Source organism: Polistes dominula, unplaced genomic scaffold, assembly GCF_049000335.1.
Source record: "Polistes dominula isolate Pdom_NZ unplaced genomic scaffold, Pdom_raw_medaka contig_49, whole genome shotgun sequence".
In the NCBI taxonomy this organism is placed as follows: domain Eukaryota; kingdom Metazoa; phylum Arthropoda; class Insecta; order Hymenoptera; family Vespidae; genus Polistes; species Polistes dominula.
The window spans coordinates 1,950,987-1,975,000 of record NW_028300914.1 but is presented as its reverse complement, the minus strand read 5'-3'; the positions used below and the strand labels follow the sequence as shown (position 1 = coordinate 1,975,000).

Genomic DNA, 24,014 nt, shown 5'->3' with positions numbered 1-24,014 from the left:
CGAAAAGTGTCTAGGACAAAATGTGAACTTCAGTTTACGTCGGAACGTAGCAGAGGGAAACGAAGAGTCAACGAGAATAATAGGTCAGATTCTTGTAGAAAAAGAATCGTCAAGAGAAAGAGAAAGAGAAAGAGAAAGAAAGAAAGAGAGAGAGAGAGAGAGAGAGAGATAGAAAAGGCTAAGGCTAGCGCGTTAGGTCGGTTGTTATCAAAGAGAAACCTTTTCATCGCCCTTCGAGGCACTTACCCAAGCTACCAGCGCTTCTTCAGCAATAGAAAGAAAAAGATAGAAGAAAATCGGGATAAAAGAAGAAATGTAGAAAGGAAAAGGAAGGAAATAGTCTAAGATTCGTAGAAGGATAGAAACCCGTAGAACTAGCACATATATATATATATATATATATATATATATATATATATATATATATCTATGTATGTACATGTATATGTATAAATCCAAGATGGAGCTGTAACATTCGTCTTGGTCGTTTGGAAAGTCTGAAAGTCTCACAAACCTTTTCTATTTCTCTTTCTCTCGTAAGTTCCATCTCTTTTCGTAAGCACGCACGCGGATGTTTCCCGGAAGGCCCTTTTGCGGAATCTTCGAGAGAGAGAGAGAGAGAGAACAAGGAAAGAAAGAAAGTCTTCGAATTTTCTTTCGAGCGGAAAAGAAATGTAAAAAAAAAAAAGAAAAAAAAATGAAACAAAGAATAAGAAGAAGAAACAAAGATTTTTATAAATCTCTCTCTCTCTCTCTCTCTCTTTCTCTTTTTCTTGTATTTTTTTTTTTTTTTTTTTAAGAAACAATACGCAATTCGAAAGAAAATAAAAGAGACAGGTAATAAGGATAATGAGAAAAAAAGGGGAGGGGAAGAGGGGGTAAAAGTAGGATAAGATGAGTCTTTTTTTTTGAGTTTTCTAGTTTGTTAATTGCAATATCACTAATTGTAAGCATCCAATTGGTCCATTGGTATTCTAATTTAACAAGATCCTCTTCCTTTTTATTTTTCTTTATTTTTTGTTTTTTTTTTTGTTTTTACCAATCCTACGATTTTTTTATTCGAATAATTGTGAGAACGATGTATATAATAAAAAATAAAATAACAAGAAAATGGAAAGATAAAAATGGCTAGGAATTGGTATTAAAAAAAAAAGTCAAATAATGCTCACTTTGATGACAAATTAAACTCATCAAAAATGTTGATAGGTGTCATTATTTGGTATCGGTAGATTCCTTGAACCTTTCTACGTTCTCAAAGAATGTTTAGAATAATGTTCGTAATCTACAATAAATTCTGGAAGAATTGTTTTGATGCCGCCTATACCGTCGGCAGGAGAATCTAGGGGTTGCAAAATGAAATTCACTTATGGTATTATTTTAAACACTTTTTTGTTTCTATGCTACGTTCATTTATTTGATTTACCTACCAAAAAAAAAAAAAAATCATGAAATATAATCTTCAAATGAATTCTTCGACAAATTTGTTGAAACATCGAATATAAAATGTAAGAGAAATAAAATAGGGATTTTTGATCGTAGAAAGTTGATGATAAAAAAGAAAAAGTATTGGGTGGTTGTTCGAAAAGTAAAATATCATGTTTCTATTGTAAAAATGAAGACCAATTTTTGCATCGCAGTTTAAACCTTGGCCATTCAAGTGGGTAGATAAAGTTGAATTTGATCAATTTAACCACTCACCGATTTCACGTGTTGTTATTTGCCGATTTGCATCAATTAATGCAACTTTATTGTGTCAGAATAAAAACGAAATTACTTTTCGGACAACCCAATAAAATAAGGAGAAAAAGAAAATGTATTTTTTTGTTGTTGTTGTTGTTGAAAATATCAACTTTTCGATAAACATCTATGAACAAGAGTATCCCTCTCCCTTTCCTCCTCTTTCTAGAGGAATCCTCAACAGGCAACGTTCATCGTAGAAAATATTCTCGGTTACATTCTCGAATACGAACGAACGAATGAACGAACGAATGAACGAACGAAAGAACGAAAAGCATCAGAGAGAAAAATACGAGTGAGTGAGTGAGTGAATGAGTGTAGTGAGAGTAAAAAGAAAAGAGAGTAAGAGAGAGAGAGAGAGCAAGAGAAGGACGAAGAACGTGGGTGGCAAAGAGAAAGATGATCAGCGGGAGGGATATGAAACTCTCCGCTTTTTGCCAAAGGCCTTCATCCCCGCGGGGCTTAACCCGAGTTTATCGCGGCGTTATTAATAACCGTCGTCCCAGCATCCCCCTCGTCGTCGTTCTCGAAGAGGCAATAGCCCGACGAGAGTTCCCTACAAGAGAGAAAGAGGAAAAATATATAGAAGGAGAAAGACAAGAAGAAGAAGAAGAAGAAGAAGAGTATATACACGAGTGAAAGAGTAAAAGAGAAAGAAATATTAAAGAGCTTGTGAAAGAGTGAGCGAGATAGAAAGCTCTTTTCCTTTCTCGTAAACTGTGCGACGAAACGACGCTCGTGCAATAAAGGATCCTGAGGAAGAGTTGGCCGCGAAAAAAAAAATAGAAAAAAAAAATAGAAAATGCGAGCAAAGGCAGCTCCTCTTCTTCTTCTTCTTCTTCTTCTTTTTCTTCTTTTTCTTCTTCTCGTAGAATTTTTTTCTTTTTAAATATATATATATATATTGTACATTCCTTTATATATCACATCTTAGGATTTCTCCTAGTAATTGTTTAAATACTAAATAGAAGTGACGCACAAAGTGAAAAGTCGTCTATTTTATTTGTGTTCAAATTCTACCACTATTCTAACGTGACTATGTGTGTGTGAGAAAGATTCTTAGGACGTATTCAACGTGTCACTGCGAAAGAAGTTTTCTTGCTTGATGGTGTGTGCCGCGTCGTGTTGAACGGTTGAGGGGGTTTCAGGGGGTGGTGTTGTTTGCGACGTTCGCCACGACCAAGTCGTTCATTAATTAACGTAGAACGAGACATTGACGGTGAGAAAGAGAAAGGGAGAATAAGCGACGACGAGAGATGGAGAATGACAAGAATATATATATATGTATAGATAGAGAACGTGGAGTAAAGCGAAACAGAAAGGGAGAGAGAAAGAGAGAGAGAGAGAAAGATAAAGAGGCACGAGCCACGAATCGGAGGCATCCATTGAATTAGCCTCGTTCCCCCTGGCTACGGCCCTGAAGCTCACCGCCCTCGTTCGCCACGCTTCAAACGTTCCGCCTCGCGCCAACGATATATACTCACTCTCTCTCTCTTTCTCTTTTTCACTATCTCTGTCATTCTCGCTCACCCACTCCATGTACAAATACAAGGACGAGAGAACCGCACACGTAGTCTCATATCATCACGCTGCAGCGAATTCAGAGTCGAGCCTACTATACCGATATCTACATATATATATATATAGTACATATACGTACATACAATATATATATATATATATATATATATATATACGTTTGCTCTTATTCATCTCTATGAAGCGATCGGTTAAGCGTCTCCGTGTGCGTGGATGGCATCAAAAAGAGATAGAGAGAGAGAGAAAGAGAGTAGGGGTGCTAGAGCGTATATAGATAGGACACCGAGAGGGTAGCATCGAAGTGAGAAGGGCAGGGGATTGATGGGGGATGATGGGGGGAAGGGGGGTTGGTTGGTTGGTGCCGTATTCGTTTCGTTCATTTCGCCACGCCGCCAATCAGCCGGCTGATCGGTCGACGAGGTCACGCTTCGAATAAAAGAGAAGGATGAAAAGAGAGAAAGAGAGAGAGAGAGAGAGAGAGAGAGGATAGTCCAGTGTGGTACTAGCGGTTCAGAAAGGGGAGAAAGAGGCTGCCTGGTCAGCTAGCTAGCTTTGCTAGCCATAGTCGATGAGTCGACCTATCTACCTGTCTCTCTACCTGCCTGCCTACCTACCTACCTGCTTGCTTGCTTGTTTCCCTATCTACCTGTTTACCTGCCTACCTGCCTGTCTGCTTTCTAGTCCTACCTACCTGCCTGCCTGCCAGCCAGGCAAACGGTTCGCGACGTCAACACGAGCACCAAAATTCGATTACTCGTACCCACGCCGCTTTAAATGCCGTTACCACGTGTACGTTCGACGGATGGGTCTTTTGTGAATGGTCGCGTGTTACCAATGACCAACTCGATCTTTCTTGACTGACGACGATGACAAAGACGAAGACGATGATCATACCTTTTTTTCTTTCTGAGGGGGATCTTTGTCAATACATTCGACTATTTGGTACGTAGAAATGAATTGTAAAAGTATCGTTTGAAGTTTGAAGTTTAGCAAAAGCTGACCAAAGAACAACAAAAAATATATATCTAAAATAAGAAAGAAAGAGAAAAAGAAAGAGAAAGAAGTACAAGGAGGAAAGGTACAACAAGGTTGACCTTTTCTAAAGAAGGAAGTCGATGCGTTTCTCTCGCCACGCCTCGGGGCGGACCAAAGCTCTATTCTTCCTTCTTCCTTCGGGGTCGTGTCCCCTTTTTTCCGGGGTCACTTCTCCTTAACCCAAAGTTCCCGTTTGTGTCGAGAAGTTGGAATGACGTTGATGACAACGATGACGACGACAAGGATCAAATGACACATGAACTTTTCCTTCTAAATCTTGTTCCCCTTTTTCGGGGTCAGTTTCTCATTTAAAAAGAAACTTTTGTTTTGGTTCAGTAAGAAGAGTTTTAAGGGGTAACAACAATGATGACTAGAACAACAACGACGAAGATGATGGGGCAGCTGTATTGGTGATACTGGTGGTAGGTAGTAGTAGTAGTAGTACTGGCGGCAGTGGCAGTAGCGTTGGGTTAGCCGGGCATAGAATGATGGATACTACCTGTTTTTCGCTCGTTTCAGCGCCGGCTAGAGCGCCGGGGGCTTTCGCCTTTATCCTACCGCGTTAGCGGAGCTTTTCGCTGATCCTGGAAGCACGAACCGCTCGAAATCGTCCGGAGGTGGAGTCAACACCCCGTGTTGGCTCTCTTCCATTTTCTCTCTCTCTCTCTCTCTCTCTCTCTCCATATAGAAAGAGAAAGATGGACAGAAAACGGAAGAGAGAAAGAGAGAGAGAAAGAATATGTATGTGTGAAAGAGAGTGTATGAAAGAGACAGAGACAGAGAGAAAGAGTATAGCACACGAACACACGGATCTCCTTTTCCAGCCTTTTCCTCTCTCTCTTTCTCTCTCTCTCTCTCTCTCTCTCTCTCTTTCTCTCTGTCTGTCTATAGCGACGCGCACGGAAAGTCTCGCAGGATCTCACCGTAGATATGTATGCGCGCTCGCGTAATAGCCTCGTTCCTGCCGTGCTCGATGGCAGATACGTGCCGCGTCGCCCGGCACACGGCTTCGAGTGAGAGAAAGAGAGAGAAAGGATGTGGGAGGTAGTGAGGGTGTGAGAGGAATGGGCGGGCGGGGATCCGCGCGATAAACGGTGCCGCGCTACGGGAGTCGGAGTCGGCGGCGGTTGCCACGCCAGACATTGGAGCCAGGCAGGCAATCTGCTACGCCAATGCCTGCGCCAGCGCCAACGCCAACTCGATACGCCAATGGGGCAACGCCAACGCCAACGCCAACGCCAACAACATCGTGCCGAGCCAGAATCGCACCAACTACGACGACTACGACCGACCAGCAACCGAGCGCCAGTTCACATACACACACACACACAGACTCATGCATAGGACACTTCTTTCTCTTCCTCTTCTCTCTACACTCACTCCTCGTATACGTTGGCTTGGCTTGGCTTGGCTCTACTCGCTCAACTCGCTTACGACGATGCCAACGACTACGACGACTACGACGACAACGACGGAACGGTACAGCCAACGGCAAAAAGACGCAACCCAGGGAGCCGGACGTTTTCGGTCTCCGGTGAGAGTTGAGACGATTTCCATCCGGTGTGCTTCTCTCTTTCTCTCGTGTTCTCTTTCTCTCTATTACTCGCTTCCTCTTCCTATCTTTATCTACTTCTATATCTCTCTTTCTACCCTCCTGACCGCGATCGTTCCTGGATATATCGGCTAGACTTAGACGTCTTGAAATATCGATCCTTGAGTCACCTCTCTCTCTCTCTCTCTCTCTCTCTCTTTCTCTCACACTCTCTTTTCTTCTTGTTCTCTTTCGTTCATTTTCTTCTCACTCCACCTTTCTTTTTCTTTCTTTTTCCCTCCACCGGGTGTCTCTTACTAAGAATTTTTGATCCACTCTCGATGTCATTCCTAGAACAGTAGACTCCTTGAAAATACAGGAACCCAGGGAGTCGTATTCATGTGACTTACATTGTCCCCAGCATGTTCCACCATTTCACGTGTCTTGCATCAAAATTATACAAAAGTAAAGGGGGATAGAGGAGATGGGAACTTATCGTAGAAAAATGGGTTGGGAAGGATATTATATATATATATATATATATATATATTGAGAAATTGTTGTTTTTGTATTGAGCCGTGTAAGTAGCAGTAAAATTGGGCTAAATTTGGAAAAAATAAAATCAGAAATAAAAATTCCCTATATAGTAAACATAACGAGGAGTAATCGACGTCATGGTTTTCTTGCAACAAACTCGATTTCTGTTATAAGTGGGATATATAACATAAGTTTATATGCGTGTAAGAAAAGAAAGAAAGATATAGAAGGATAGTAAAAAAAAAAAAAAAGGATAAAAAGGGATAAAAAAGGATAAAAAAGTTAAAAAGTAGGAACTGTTCCAAGTTATTTATCAGGGCGCTGCGTGGTTCTGCCGATCGTCGTATCTATGCTATCCTCTGGTTTTCTCTTTCCTTAGTGTTATGCTCCCTTTGAAAGTTCTCTCTATCTCTTTCTATTTTCTTTGCACTCTCAGGAGAGAGGAGCCTACATTCTTCAGGACGATCGAGACACGCCGAGCAAAAGCCCCCATTGCGACTACCAAGAGGGACTCGTTACGAACGTCCTAGTATCTCCCTTCCACGATTCTATTCCTCTCCACTTTCTCGGCATTCTCTTGCCCTTCCCTAACACCCATCCTTCTTTTGCGATGCATCCTCTTCCTCATACCACCCTAAACCTTCCTTCCTTCCTTCCTTCCTTCCTTCTCATATAACTCCCTCGAGGGATCTGTACCTCTCGCTTTCCGTGTTGCCACCGTGTCTATGTACTTGTGTGTATATATGTATATATATATATATACCTGTCTCTCTATATGAATGTATCTTCAGCTCGTAAATATGTATGTGAGTTAGTGTATATTTCGTATTACCTGGTCACTTCTGTAAGTTCCTATCGGATGAAACAAAAAAATGTTGCAAGAATTAAATCATTTTACATAATTTGATTTGAAATTTGTGTTTGTAATGATTAACATTGTTTTTGCTTTTATTTTTATTATTTTTAAAGTGAAGACTTCTTTAGAATCGGGCTAATTTGTAAATGGGTAAAAATGATGAAACGATGAAACGATGAAACGAAAAAATGACGAAACTGTGTTAGAAACAAAAATCGTGGTCTCGAATGGGTTAATTAACTAACCCTTTATCAATGTGTATTAATATTGATATATAATTAATAATAATGAAATATATATATATATATATGTATTTTTATAATAAGATAGTACTAAGTGATTAATGTTCGATGATAGAACACGTGAATTGACTGTGTCGCAATTTGTAAATAAACGCAAAGTGGATGACAGTCCAATGCACGAATTTTAAAAACGCGTTTTTTTTGTTTTTTGGTTCTTATCTTTCTTTCTCATTTTTTTTTTTTTTTTTTTTATTTTTAGCATATTTTCGTTCCACTAGGAGAACGTTGCACTCTCGAAGTATTGGAAAAAGCTCGCGTAACGCGAAAAGTTCGTCGTCGCGTGGTAAGCGACGTTACCCACCGTGAGAACCAACCACCATAGCTGCTGCTGCTGCTGCTGCTGCTGCTGCAGTTACTGCAGTTACTGTTTTTTTCCGCGCAATCTAGTTCGTAGAAATTTTAATTTATCTCGACGAGAACGAACGAACGAACGAACGAACGAGCGAACTCACCACGAAACTTGGAGATCTCTCTTTCCATCTCTCTCTCTCTCTCTCTCTCTATCTTTTTTATACCTCGATCTCTCACCTTTTATATTTCTATCGATAATTTTTCACGATGCATCGCGTTTCTAATCAAACGTTCTCTTTTTTCTTTTTTTTTGCTACTACAATAAAGAAAAAGATAATATAGAATAGAATCGATATTATTTCATAAAATAACATAAAAAAATATTACGCGTTATTATACAATACAGGTAACCCTTCTATAACACGGTAGATAGGTTCCTAGAAAATGCCGTGTTGTACAAAGGTTTTCTTTAAAAAAGAACCATGTTATAGGATGTCGTGTTGTAGGAGGATTTTCTGTAATTTATGAATCGTGTTATATCAAAACCGTGTTGTAGGATGGCAACCTGTATTGTACAACTTATCAGCAAGCAAAAGGTGAAGAAATTTTTGAGATAACTTAATAGATTGAAAAGATAGATATGAAATAGATGATAGATAAATAGATGAATATAAAGAAATATCCGTGAAAGGATCTAACATAAGATGAGAAAAGGAAGAAAGGAAGAAAGGAAGGAAGGAAGGAAAAAAGGTTGAATCTTAGGAAGGTCCAATTAAGAAGAAGAAGACCGTCGAGGTGAAACGAACGCGTCGCCCGTTGCTTTCTTTAACGAGCACTCGAAGGTAAATTGAGAAAGGCTGTCTGCTATTCTCTCTCTCTCTCTCTCTCTCTCTCTCTCTTTCTCTCTCTCGCACGGACGAACGAACGAACCAACGAACGAACCAACGAACGAACGAACGAATGAACCAACGAACCAACGAACGTTCTCTTCCATCGTCCCACGACGCGAGGCACGTTCGCGTTTAATTGAATAAAACCGGGAACGACTACGATTCGCGTTTATTAATTCGATCGGTCTAGTCGCGGCAGAGTAGTACTTGCATTTCCTCGTCCTTGGTACTTCCAACAGATAAGAGATAAAAGAAAGAAAGAAAGAAAGAAAGAAAGAAAGAAAGAAAATAAAATAGGTGAGAAAAAAAAGGAAAAAGAAAGTAAAGCAAAGAAAAGAACAAAACAAAAAAACGAAATGATTTCTTACCTTTTCGATCGAACGTTTACTTTCTGCAACCTTTTTACAATTTTGTTAGTTTATTTTTTCATTGTTTGATACGAAGAAGAAGTTCTTTTAATTCTAATCAATCAGATTATATAAGTATCGTTTCAATATATATATATATATATATATAAAAATAAAAATAAACACACAATAATATTTATCAATGTGAAATAAAATAATTATATTTTTTTTTTTTTAGTAAAATCCCTTAAGAACCCTCTTCAATACATATATATAAAATTTATTATATTATTATATTATTATTTATTATTTATTATATTAATTTTATTATTAATTATATTAATATTATATATATATGCAGATTTAAGTGGCAACTCGAGCGACGCTGATACGGCACCCCACTAATTCGAACAGTCTATATTTATATAATATAATATAAAAGATATATATACATATGCATATATTTCCATTTATTTCTTTCATCGGTGTATTTTTTGTATTCGCGAATTTTTCATCCTACGCCAAAATAGAAAGAGAGAGAGAGAGGGAAAGAGAGGGATGAGAAAATACGAAGAAGTTGGATTTGGAGTGCAGTTAATACGGGAAAACGTTCTTCGCTGGCAGACGGCGTTCGTTCGGATAATTAATTAATTAGCCGGAGTCTCGTCGGTGAAGTTAACGTGGAAAGAGAGAAAGAGAGGGAAAGAGAGGGAAAGAGAGAGAGAGAGTGAGAGAGATACGTTTTCTGGGCCATTTGACGTTTCCCCACTTCGAATTCACGGCTGTGTCTTTCCCGTCCCTTCTCGTCTTTCCGGATCTCGTACGCCCTTCACGAACGACCCTACGACCCTTCAATTTGCACGCTACAATTGTTTCTCCCTGGCCGGCCCACCACCCTACCCATCGTCTTTCCCCACCACTCAATTCCAAGAGAAAGAACGTCACGAAACAAGGAACGTTTACAGTCGGCTATCTAACGATAGGGCACGTTTCTTATTCCCACACTCTATACTCACATGCACACACACACACACACACACACATACGTATACAACACGTGCACGTTATCTTTTTTGTCCTTCGATCTTATATCTTTGACTTTCTTTATTTTCCTTTTTTTTCTTTTTTTTCTTTTTTCTTATCTTTTGCAATATTGTCTTCTTTCGTAATCTCTTGTTTTTATCGTAAGATAACACGAATGATAACAGGACTTGACAAATGTATATACTACGGTAGATTTCCGTATATAACATATATGGTTTTTAAATGTGTTATGTATTGAATGTACGAATTTGTCGAATTTTTTGAAAATTGTTTTATTATTTGAAATAATCATACGATTTGAGTAATCAATTTAAAACAAAAGTTTGAACACTTAGATGACCACGTGTGCCCAATTAACTGTACGATTTCCATCACGCTTGAGCAATTTAAATTACGTTGTCCACCACGCATATTTCGCAAATGACGTCGACTGATATTTGGTATTTGATATCAAAGAAGTTTGAAAATTATTTAAGGCGAAATTTGTGTTAAATTTTCAGGTTCCTAACGCTAGTTAATAATAAGCATAATAATAATAATAATAATAATAATAAGAAGAAGAAAATTTGGTTTATTTGTGATGAAAGAAATTGCTAAAATTTAGAATGAAATAAGAAAAGAAAAAATGAAAAGGTTTGTGGAAAAAGGTTGATAAAGGGAAAGAGACACGTCATCGTTGTCGTAGATTGTCGACGACGACTATAAGGTAAGATCGGATTCCGTGGTTGGCAGGGAACGCCGGTGTCACGGTGTTGATCCGTGTACGGCGATATGAAATAATTAAACTCGGTCTCGACGGTGACGCCGTTAGAGTTAGAGGTAAAGGTAGAGGTAGGATGAGAAGGTGGTGGATGAGGTGAAGAACGAGCAAGGAGTCGGCATAGAGAAAAGAGAAGAGTAGTAGAAGTAGAAGTAGAAGAAGAAGAAGAAGAAGAAGGAAAAGGACGAAGGGTAAGGGTAAGGTAAGGTAAGGGTGTGTGTGTGTGTGTGTGTAACCGTATTTCGTATAACGGTATATGAAAGGCAGCCCAAGTCGTTCGTTCCACCGAAGGAGACTTCGAAGCACCGAGAGTTGAGGCTGCTGCTGCCGTCGCGTTTCTGTGCGAAGGGAAAAGGAAAAGGAAGAGGAAAAGGAAGAGGAAGAGGAAGAGGAAGAGGAAGAAGAGGATGAGGAGATTGGGTCGAGAGGGGGAGAAGGAAGACGAAGAAGGCGAAGGGAAGAAAACGCGCTCAACGACTAAAGACCAAGTGAGGGAGCGAGAGGGAGTGAGAGAGAACATCGAGGACGTGGATGGAACGAACGAGTGGAGGAGGATGAGGACGAAGGAGGAAGAGAGATCGAGGAGGACGAGGGGGGATGGAGGTGGAGGTGGATAGCAGCGCTGCGGCGTAACGACGCTATAACGCGAGCCGCCGGGTGATTACCTACCACCTCCACACCCCTCGTACCTCTTCGCGTGGCGTCGAGTGGCGCCCTACCGAGCCCCACACTCGGAGCTTCTACTACTACTACTACTATTACGACTACTTCTACTTCTCTACTACTATTACTCCTATCACTACCACTGCCACACCATTACTTCTCTGCAACGCCACGCTTCTCCAATCGTTTCTACTGGCGCTTGTGTGCTAGTAGTAGTAATAGTAGTAGTAGTAGTGGTGCTTCTGCTTCTGCTTCTGCTGGTGCTAGTGCTGTTGGCGTGGCCAGCAGCACACAGTGAATCGCGTCAGTGCCATGCCAACGTCACGCCGTTCTACCGCGCCAAAGGAGGGACCGATATTTCCTCTTCCCATTCTCTCTCTCTGTCTCTCTTGTTCTCTTTCGCTCGTGCGCGTCGCTACCACCCTTTACTCCACCCTCCCCCTACTCCTGTTCCTATTCCTTCTTCTCTTCCTTCGCATCAGCGACGACCACCGCATCGTCAGGCTCCTGGTGATGGTAGTAGTGGTGCTCCAACGTCGACGCTCTCTAAACGCGACGCCCCTCGTAACGACGCCACCAGGGACGAAGCCTGATGCCACCACCATCCCTCTCTCTCTCTCTCTCTTTCTCTCTCTTTCTAGTAGCAGTTCCTTTTAGAGGCAGGGAAAGAGATGGTCGTCGAAGCACGTAACGTTTCCGTACGTCTGCGATATCACAAGAATTTCCTCAAACCCACCCTTATCCCAACCCTCACTCCTACCACCCTCATCCCCTTACGTTAGAGCCGTTACTGCCATCGTCCTACTACGCTAAGCCGGCCAACTTATTTCACAGTGGTGATCGCTTTTGTCGGTCACTCGAATCCTTCCTTCTTCACTACTACTACTACTACTCCTACTACTACTACTGCTATAACTACCACCCATTATCTTATAGAGTAACTTGACGTTTTCTTTCTTTCGAAAAGGGATGGACAAAAAAAAATATTTGAAATGAAAGATGAAGAAGAAAAATAGCGGCAACGTTTTAACTCTTAAGTTTTATTTTATAGGGGGGTGAAGGTAGGCAGGTCACATTTTGTTAACGTTTAAGGGTACTTCGATTTATTTCAACGGAAATGACTTTTTACTTACTTACTGTTTCATTATTTCTTTTTCTTGAACATGTCAGCCATTGATGACTGACGTGGCGCTTAACCTGTTAAAGGGATTTAAAGGGAAAGCATTGATGTCACCAAAATTGCGATAGGTTTTGCTAGAAAACGTTAGAAAAATTGTTCCGTTGTACGAGACACACATCGTACGTTAGTCGTCGTTGTTGATAATGTTGGTACTGGTATTGGTGATGATGGTAGTGGTTGGTCACAAGTTCCATACAACGAGCCAGATGACAAACTATGAAAATGCTATCGTTTAACGTTTCCCAGGGCGATTAATAACCGTTATTATTGGCCAGCTATACGACTAGCGTACCGTCGTCACGTCCTTTTCAAACGACTCTCATAAACGCCCAAGCATAAATAACTTTGATGCCAACCCGCCGTTACACGTCGACCTATTCTCCTTTTCTTTCTTTTTCTTCCTTTTTGCTTTTTTCTTTCTTCTTCTTCTTCTTCTTCTCTTTTACACTTTTTTTCGTGTTTTCTTCAATCATGTTAAAACTGACAAAAAATAATCTGAAAGTACAATTTGATAAAAAGTCATTCGATAAGAAAAAAGGTTCAGTCATTTCCAAGATATTTGATTGGCAACTAAGTTTTCCAAATTTTAGGTAATGTCCATTTTTGTTGTTGACCTTTTGCCATCGGTCAGCCACGTTCAGACACGTTCATCAAATTTCTGATCTTTGCAATGAAAAACCTAAATGTGTTCAATGACTTTAGTTGCCAACCCAATAGAATTCGATATTCGATGATATTTCAATGATGTTTTCTGAAGAGTGGACAAAGAAAGTTCCCTTCGTGTGACATATTTCTCCGAAGGGTCGTTTCCTAACCTTCGACGTGTAATTAATATACACATATACATCTACATATAAATGTATATAACTAGTGTTTCAGCGTGTGTGACATATGACTCTAGAGTATTGAAATCGCAAGGGTTGAATTCACCACCCTACATATATACTACCTACCCTAATCCATCGTCCTATGACCTAACAGTATAAAGCATAGTTACTACCATAACTTATTATACGTTCGATATACTAGATCGACCAATATTTAGAATGTTGTTACTTATCATCGTTGTCATATTTCTAATCATTTATCCTAAAACGATAGATTGTAATCAACAAATATTTAAAATATCAAATGGTTCATGAACATAATTGACCATTAACACTTTCCAATGCCAATGGCAGGGATAATGGTTTAAATAAATATATCTAATTATAAGTGTAACTCACCGGTGGTACACGTGGCCCGAAGATCAAATGTAACGTGTACCACCGGTGGTACACCTGGCACGTTAACTTGAATCTAACGATCTAAAAAGGAAAGATAAATTATTCGCTAAACGAAATGAAACGAAACGAAACGAAACGAAACGAAATGAAACTTTTTCACGTTTATCTCGAAGTTCGCGGATTTTGCTAAAAACGCGAATACAGTGGGGGTGGAATAAAAGAGGGAATGAGAAGAATAGAATGAAAATGAGAAAGATAAAAAGATAGATTGAAACAGAGAGTGTGTATGAATGTATATATGTAGGGGGCGGGGGGAGGCTAGAGAGAGAGAGAGAGATAATTTCTCTCTTTCTGGTTATGCGTTGTGAGGACACCTTTAAAGCCCACTTGCGAGCTAACAATTAACGTCGCGCCGGTGGTCTCGTTACCGAGTCGCACTCAGGGACTCACGTACATAACTAACTCTTCGTTCCAGAATGAGAACGATAACTAGAGAGAGAAAGAGAGAGAGAGAGAGAGAACGATGGAGACGAAAATAATATCGAACGAAGCGTCGGCCACCGAACGAACGTGTTAGCCGTATTCCAGAATAGCACCTAATAATAAATTCGAGCTTTTATACAGCAACTACGACTACAACGATGAAGACGACTACGACGGACGGACGAGTCTTCTTTCCCGTTTAGAATGAAGGATTTTCGAACGACGAATTACGTGGCCGCTTAACCGAGAAAGAAAAATAAAACTCATCTCTCTCTCTCTTTCTTTCTCTTTCTCTTTCTCTTTCTCTTTTTCGATGACGAACGTACACTCTGAGACTTTTTAATCAACGTTAAAATAAACTGTCGGAAGCATATACCGTGAGAATGAGAGAGATGCCAAGAAAAAAAAAAGAAAATAAAGATGAAGAAGTAAAAAGAAGGATAGAAAAATCGAAAGGAAAAAAAAAAAAGAAAATAGTTGAAATAGAAGAAAACAATAAAATCAAACTTGAATAGAACGACGATTGATACTTTTGACAAATGAAAATGATCCGCGATTTAGGTGTGTGTATATTATGTTTGTGTGTGTGTGCGTTTGTGGGAAAAGTTATTAAATATTAATTATGTTTTTTTTTTTTTTTTTAACAATTATTTATCTGATTTATAGAATGTTAGAAGTAGTGTTGAATTTATTATTAAGTTGTCTTGTATATTTTTTTTATTTTTATTTTATTTCTTTCTCTCTTACTCTCAAGAACTTGTGAATTGTATATTATATATATATTATATAATATTATTATATAATTAAATTAATATTATGAAATAATTATTATATAATATTACAATTTTTATTTGTAATTTTGTTTTCAACAACACCCTTTTTATATATGAAACAATTTTGTAATAAATAATATTGCAAATAGAACATAATCGAAAGTTAGAGTTTAATAGAAAGTTATATATATATATATATATATATTTTATTTTGTTATTTTTTATTTTATTTTGTGTGATTTTTTTCCAACTTAGAATATAAGATACTTTTTCCCGCGTTTATTTTTTATTTTTTATCGTTAATTTAACCGGTTGACTGTGAAATTTAGTTTTAACAGATCACTACAGGGTGTGGAATTAAAAACAAGCAACGACGTGTATACACGTCAAACGCACTTAACTGGTTAAAGATTTCATATTCAGATGTTATCTAGATCTCTAATTACTGGTAAATTTTCAATAGATGGCACTGTATGACAATTCAATCATTTTTTCAGGTTTTTTTTTCTCCAGATTTACATATGACATAACCTATAACCTTACTTATTATTATTATTATTATTATTTTATGTATTTCATTATAATTGTGGTATTATTTCGTGTATAATTTTCTAAATAGTTTAGAATTATATTAAATCAACATTTTAATAACAAAACCACACCAACTCGTGACCAAAGCATCCTAGTAATATATATATATATAGGTTATAATATATACGTTGTTTCATATATAAATAACTAATCAAATGGGACAAGATTCCTCCGAAAATTTCTAACTCGTCCTTTAGCCCAACTATAGAAACACCCCAATTAACGTAACAATTATGAAAACACCTTTGGAGATTGCAATTACGTTAACTGTTCTCTAACGATCATTACAATTTATTAGTGATTTAATATATCGAACGATATCGAACTATATACATATCAAATAGAAAGAGAAAGAGAGAAGAGAGAGGAAGAGAGAAAGAGATAGTAAACGACACGAGTTAGGGGTGGTTCTTTCATAAGTGTAGGAGATTTCTATGAAGAAATACGATCGTTTTCCGTTTCGTTCCATTCCATATCATTCGCACACCTCGTTTACTAATTACACTAATTATCCATCGTACTATAATTATTCGCAAATTAGTAATCGTCAATCTTTACATTTCAAATATAAAAAATAAAATAAGAAAAAAGAAATAGACAAACAATCTGATATAAAAGAAAACAAATTGTTAAAATTCGTGTTTTCTCTCTCTCTCTCTCTCTCTCAAAAAAGAAAAAAAAAGAAAAATTGAACAAACGAAAATGTTGCTGAATTTTCGAAAAAAATTCACACACACACGTCAACCTCCCCACTCTTCTCTCATTTGCCCTGTCACTTGTTCGAACCTACGATCCTACTTGTTTCTTTTTATTTTTTGTAAAGCTTTGAACAAGGGAAGGAAATAAATAGAGCAGAAGGAAAACGATTGAGAAGTAAGAGAAGCGATTGAAAGTAAAATAAAATGAAAAAAAAAAAAAAAAAAAAAAAACAGAAAAATAGGAAGAAAGTAAAAAAAAAAAAACAAAATGGTAGGATAGAGAATTTACAATACCATCCTGAATAAGAAGAAAGAACACGTTATTGTTTCACTGTAATTGTAGGAGAATAGATGAAAGTGGCTCTATATATATATATATGTATAAGTGTAAGTGTAAAGAAGAACGGTAATGTTTTCTTGATGTTAAAATGTTGAGAAGAGACGAAGCAGCAGCAGTAGCAGTAGTAGCACAGGTGCGTCCTACGACCCATCGAAATTACCCTTTACCATGGGAAAGCTTCACAACACCGAAAGCTTTCGCAACACCGAAAGCTTTCGCAACCCTCCCTTCTTCTCTTTCACGCCTAACGAGACAGTACTTGCCGTTTTCAAGGCCATTATACCGTTACATTGGACTCTTATCCATGTTCAGATACCATATACATACACACGCACATATATATATATATATCTTTAGATAAAGACCAAATTTTGTTCATAATTATTTAAATAAAGAAATGCATATTGCATTTGGAAAAATAATATACATAAATAATATTATATTAATAATTTAATTTTAATTAATTATTACTTAATTAATTATTATAATTATAATTAAATTATATTTTATTATTTTTTATTTATTTTAAATTATAAATAAATAAATATATATATATATATATATATATATATATATATATATATATATATATTATTATTATTATTATTATTATTACAATTGTATAATCGTCAAAAATTTGGTTATTACATTTCTATTTTTTTTTTTTTTTTTTTTATATCCTTCCTTATTTATTTATTTAAATTTCTCAATAATTTTCTCAAATTTCCAATTAATTTCTATAATAATAATCTAATTTCTTATAATAATAATCATCGTTATAATAATAATCATTATCATTATCATCGTTAACAATCATTGATTGAGGTTCAAAGAAAAATGATTAAAAAAAAATAAAAAAACACAGAAAAATTTTGGAGAATCGAATTATTGAACCCCTCAAATTGATGTCAGCTGATTAAACCGACCTTGCACTGTTCCTCGTACTTATTCTTCTTCATTTCTTCTTTTTACTGTTAATGTTTTCTTTCTCGTGAAGTTGAAGCACGCTCTTACGCGCGCGCGTGCACACACACACACACATACACACACACATTTTAACAAACCTTTCGTCACGACGATTGACAGTGCGGTTTTATGGCGGCGGCTATGGTCTCGCTTAACGATCGTGCCAATCGTAAAAGGACTGTGTGGCAGCAAACTGCGACGGCATTGCGCACGGAGTTAAGATAAGAACGAAGGTCTCTCTCTCTCTCTCTCTCTCTCTTTCTCTCTTTCTTCTCATCATTGAGAGAGAAAGAAAACCTTGGCAAAAAAAAAAAAAAAAAAGAAAGAAAGAAAGAAAAGAACAGGAAGAGTATAAGAAGAAGCTCACGAGAGTTAAGGTATAACCGTTACGCTTGAGATGGTTTTCACGGTGTTTCTCTACGCTTCTATATCCCATGTATTTCTTCTTTGTATGAATATATATATATATGTATATATATGGTGTCTCTGTATATGTATTGGTGTGTATCTGTTTGTAAGAAGAGTGAACGGTAGGTACCAGTCTTCATTGCATCGTAGTTCTACTAAATGTATATGTATATGTGTGTATATATACATATATGTACATATACAAAGATATGCAAGTATATGAATGTTACTGGTGTACACTTGTGTGGGAAGCCAGTTTACTGAACGACGCCATTACCACCACGACTATGACGACTACTACTACTACTACTACAAGGTACTACTACTTTACTAGTACAACCTAGGCTTGTATAGAAAGACAGTGAAGATAGTAATCGCTTACGAAACACCGAGGGCACGTTTATCGATTATCGACACGATGAAAAAAAAAATAAAATAAAATTAAAAAAAGAGAGGAAGAAAAAAAAAAGGCTAACTGAAGTAAAACGCGATCCCGCGGTTCGCACGTACTCAACCAACACAACCAACCAACCAACCAACACACAAATATCTTTACAGAACGATAACACCGTTACGAAATAAACCTTTCCGACTTGGCAAGTAACGACTTAGGTGTAATATTTCTTCTCTCTCTCTCTCTCTCTCTCTCTATCTATCTATCTTTTTCTCTTTCTTGTGTCCAACTTGACGCGACAGTAAGAAAATTTGTCCTTTTATTTTTTTCTTATTTTTTTTTTTTTTTTTTTTCTGTAAAGTAAGAAACGCGTTGTCGTAAAAGATACTCGAAATGTCGCCAATATTAGTTTGTTTCGTAATCTAGTGTCAAATTTATAAATAATATTTTTGTTTCTTTTAATCTTATTTTCTATTTCACTTGCCTCCTCCCTCTCTGACCATTTACCATCATACCCATGGTTATTACTGATTGATATATAAATGTTTATGGACATTTGTTTGTTACGCTAACGTCCGATTAAATTGAATGAGGAGCTGTTCAGTTCAATTGCGGATTTCCATCATTTGTATATTTAGGTATTATCATAAATGCATATATATATATATATATATATATGGATATATGTAATTGTAGATTGACCATTATTTCGTAATGTATAGTTATTAATAAATAAATGTCCACTTATAAATATATATATATATGTATCTTTGTTTCATATCGTTTTACTTTAACTTCAATCTGAACAAAAAGATCTTGTGCAAATGTTTCATGGGTTTGCGAATAAAAGTTAGGAATGATAGGACTTAGAAAATAGAATAGAATAGAACAGTGATCGAAAAAGTAGATAAAGAAAGTAACGTTGGATGTGAAAATCCGCAGAACTCTACTGCAGTAAAGGTAATTACAAGGTCAGCCAACGTTCTTTCCCACGAGATGTGTACCAAGACTAGTGACTACTAGGAAACGTCGAATATATGAGCCCTTTTTCATCTAACCAACCAACCAACTAACCAACGAACAAATGAGAGAGAAGAGAAAAGAAAAGAAAGAAAAATGTGAAATTACAACGTTCAATTAAGAAAAGAAAAGAAAAAAAAACAACAACAAGAAGTAATAATAAAGACGTTGTGTGATTGTACAAAATTCACGTGCAGGTGTGTAAGTTTTTCTTGTGAGGTAATATATCTATAGAAAAGAAAAAAGGGGGGATGAAAAGATCGAGATATCGAGTAAGTGCGTCTTTCCAATCAAGAGATCGTTTCTCGTGTGACGGTTGAAAAAGTTCTCGTTGAAGAATCGAACAGTTTTTACGCGTGGAAAGGTGACAGTAGAAAAGCCACCACTGAACACGTCCGATAGGATAGAGAAAGAGGGAAAAAGAAACATAGGTAGATACGCCGTAGGTAGAATAGGTAGGTAGGTAGGTAGGTAGGTTGGTATATGCGGAAGAGAAAGGAATTCGACGTAGCGCATCGGAGGCACCCTTCGACCATAGAAGATACCCTTCGACTCTCTCCGCATGCCCTCTCGTACGTGCTTCTATCTTTTTCTTTCTCTTTTTATCTTACTCTTTCTCTCTATTCCACTATTTCGCGTTCACATACACATATACGCATACTAGGAACGAGGGAACACGAGCTCAACCATACGAAGAAAAAGCGTTTGCGTGTACGACGATGTGTGTATGTGTATGTGTACGAAAGCGCGCGCTAGCACTCGTATATATGTATGTGTCTATGTGTAGGGGGAGGAAGAGAGAGAGAGAGAGAGAGAAAGAGACACGTTCGTGCGTTTGCACGGAGCCACCACAGTCACCATCCTACGCTTCATGTCTCACCCCCGTACACCCCAGCAACCAACCCCTCTGCTCCATGCTCTTCGCTAACCCTCGCTCGGCCGGCGTGTTCCCGCCCTCTCCGTGTTTCCGCGGCCCGTTCCAACCACCCCGTTCCATACCGTGTCCCGCAGGGCATGTCCCTATACACCACCGTATTGAAATTGTCTATCCTGCCAAACATCGTATTTAACGATCTTAATTATTAGAACGTAATAACAAAAATTATTTATCTCTACAAACTTTAACATATATATCTACAATTTGTGTGAATCAATAAGAAAATTATGAATATCTTAGTAATAATTTTATCACAATTTCTAAGATTAAGCATCAAGGACAATAGTTTCACCGACCACGGAAAATTCTCATCCCCTTTGGTGGCACGCTCCGCGGCACGCCCGGCCGTCTCTGTTATACTGCCGGCAGCGACCCAACCCCTCTACACACCCCTTTCTCTCTCTCTCTCTCTCTCTCTCGTAAAGCCCCGTACTGCTGCTGCTGCTGCTGCTGCTGCTCCACCGCGTCGCTCTACCGCTCAGACCCACCAACCCCAACTCCAACCCCCCTCATCCACTCACCCACGCCTCCATGCTGCTGCTGCTGCTGCTGCTGCTGCTGCTGCTGCTACTGCTACTACTCTCTCTCTCTCTCTCTCTCTCTCTCTCGTTTTCTGTCTCCAACCCTCGACTAACCCACCCCCCAGACTACGAGGCTCTGCGAGCCGCTCGTTAACCTGCTAGCGCCCCTCTAACCGCTGCTGCACGCTCGACGCCACCGCCGCAGCTCGCTACTGGCGCTCTGCTATATTTACATATCAATATTCCATGGCGTGGCAGGCAGGAGGCAGCCAGCCAGCCAGCCAGCCATCCAGCCAGCCAACCAACCAACCAACCAACCAACCAACCAACCAACCAACCAACCAACCAACCAACCAGACAGCCACGCTCTCTTCGTCCGAAAGCATAGCCCTGCTTTTACTATTGCTATTGCTATTGCTATCCCTTATGCTACTGCTTCTGCTTCTACTTTGACTTCAGCTTCCGCTTCGGCTTTGGGCTTCTGCTTTGGGATTCGTTCGAGGAGCTACGAGTTACTCTGACTTTCTCTTTCTCTTTCGTGTTTCATCGCTAGTTCAATTCTGTTAGAGATACCAAATGGGAATAAGAATAACTAAATCTATATAGTGTTTTATTTTAAGTATGAACAAAGGACAGAATGTATACTTAGGGGTTTATTGTCAAAATCTTTCTCTCAAACTTCTTCAAACGAATGAATCTTTGGGATTACTTCAAATGGAAACACGAGAAATGTATGATAGGACATAAGAGTTAAACAAGGTCTTGAAAAAAATTGATTAGTTAGTGGTTGTACTTTGGGTTGTATTCTGTAACATATTTCATAGCTCGTTGTCCTTTTCATCGTTTAGCAAGGTCGGCCTAAGTTCTAAAGGATGAGTGAGAGTGTGGTGGTAGCCGTTGAGAGACGCTTTTAAGACGGTGTGTTGTGCCACGCGGCAGCGTTCTCGAGGAGGTTAGGTACTAATTTTAACCGCTTCCTTAGTCCAACTATTTTTAGTCGTCCGACTCTCGAGACTCTTTAAAATGTCTAACCGGTCCATTCCTTGCACCGAAGAACGCCGTCTCGAATAATTTAACGCTGGCATACCGAAATGGGGGCGCGAACTGCCCAGTCCAACTCTGGCTTAAAATTCTATACTTTCTTTAAGAAAATCAAAAACAAAATGACCATCTAACCTCACGTTGTATGGAATACACAGATATTTAAAAAAAAAAAAAAAAAAAAAAAAAAAGAGAGAGTGATTAACAACAAAATATATATTTCAATATATGATACAATATAACTTAATATACTACAATATAATAGTATATTATTATATTGTAGTATATTAATTTATATTTTATTATATAAAACTATTATATATATATATAATCCAACGAATTACGAATTTAATTAATTTTTATTTGTTCTTTTAATAATTACTGTAAAAGATAAGATAATTTTCTGTCGATCACATCGATTAAAGGATAAACAAAAAAGTAAGAATATTTATTTGGAAGAAGAAAATAAAAAGAATATAAAAAATTAAGAAAATTTGACCTTTTTAACTAATGTACCAGATGTGACCTCTCTTCTTCTTCTTCTTCTTCTTCTTCTTCTTCTTCTTCTTCTTACACTTGACGTATATAATATAACAAAGAACTTAGGTCGGATCTTTCTCTCTTGCTGCTCGATTTAACCGAACGTGTTATGAACTACTCCTACTACTACTACTACTATTACTATTACTATTACCACTACTAATACTACTACTATTGCAATACGAGAGTTCCTATCTAAGATACAGCTGATATTTATTTTTCCTTTCTACCAAGAGTTCCTTTTTATTTTACGTATTTCTTTCTCGTCTTTGAGGAGAGTGATCCGTGTAAGAAATAAAATGAGAAACAGCAAGTATAAGAGTGCGAAAAAAGAAAAAGAACGAAACGTATAAGTGAGTGAATGAGTGAGTGAGATAAAATGAGATGAAAAAGAGAGAAAAAGAGAAACAGAGAGAAAGAGAGAGAGAGAGAGAGAGACTGTAGTCCAGTACAAAGTTCTCGTTGGTCGAGGCTGCATGCCCCAAGGGTGTTAGAACTGGCTCGTAAGAGACGAAGTAGGAAAAGGGGAGATGTGTGGGGATGTGTGAGGGGGTGTTTGTGGCGGTGACTAGAGGAGAAAGCCGTCGTTCTGGTCACGAAACCCCCTTGAGGCAGGTGCACCCTACCTTACCGCCTACACGAGCTTTCCTCCTTTTCCCTTCATCCTCCTCTCCTTTTCCCCTCCTACAATGTCGTCGTCGTCGTCTACAACCAAACTTTACTTCCTTGTTAGCCGAAAGGCAAGGCCTCATCTCTTCTCCTTGCGTTTCCTAAGGTCACGGAAGTTTATCTCTTCACTTCGAACGCGTCTACTATTTAGATTGTCCACGAATTTTCATCCCTTTATTGCACACACACACACACCCTGTGACGATAGAAAAATGTAAATAATTTCAAAAAAAAAAAAAAACTAGATTACATAAAAAGAAAAAAGAATTACTGATATGACAAGTAGAAGATGGAAGATTATTATTTTGTTGTCTACTTTATATGCATAATTTTTGAAGTAATTTATAAAGTATTATACTTTATATATATATATATATATATATATATATATATATATATATATTTGTTATATTATATTATAGTATAAACTATAATATATATTATACTATATATAATAACTATATATATTATACTAAACTATTATATAGTTATATATTATATATTATATTATAAACAATATATATATATATATATAACTATATTTATAATATATATTAAATAACTTGTAAACTATAATATATAGTTATATATAATAGTATATTACTATATATTATAATAAAATATAACCTAATATACTACAATATAATTTAACAGCACACATTAAAGTATAATATAATAAAAAATAAAACAAAAAT

The 24,014-nt window shown here is 37.5% G+C and overlaps 1 long non-coding RNA gene across 5 annotated transcripts in view; it reads right to left on the bottom strand.

Moving 5' to 3' along the window:
* LOC149033301 (uncharacterized) overlaps positions 1-20,998 on the bottom strand; it is a 53,967-nt gene extending 32,969 nt beyond the window's left edge. The window contains exons 1-2 of one of the 5 annotated variants that reach the window (XR_016175744.1): positions 20,845-20,998; positions 17,750-20,661 (exon numbers count right to left, since the gene is read on the bottom strand). This is a non-coding gene — a long non-coding RNA (uncharacterized LOC149033301). Of the gene's footprint in view, positions 1-17,749 lie in introns of all 5 variants that reach the window. The other 4 variants (XR_016175741.1, XR_016175743.1, XR_016175742.1 and 1 more) reach the window with 4 other exon arrangements.
* Between the last annotated feature and the right edge of the window lie 3,016 nt (positions 20,999-24,014).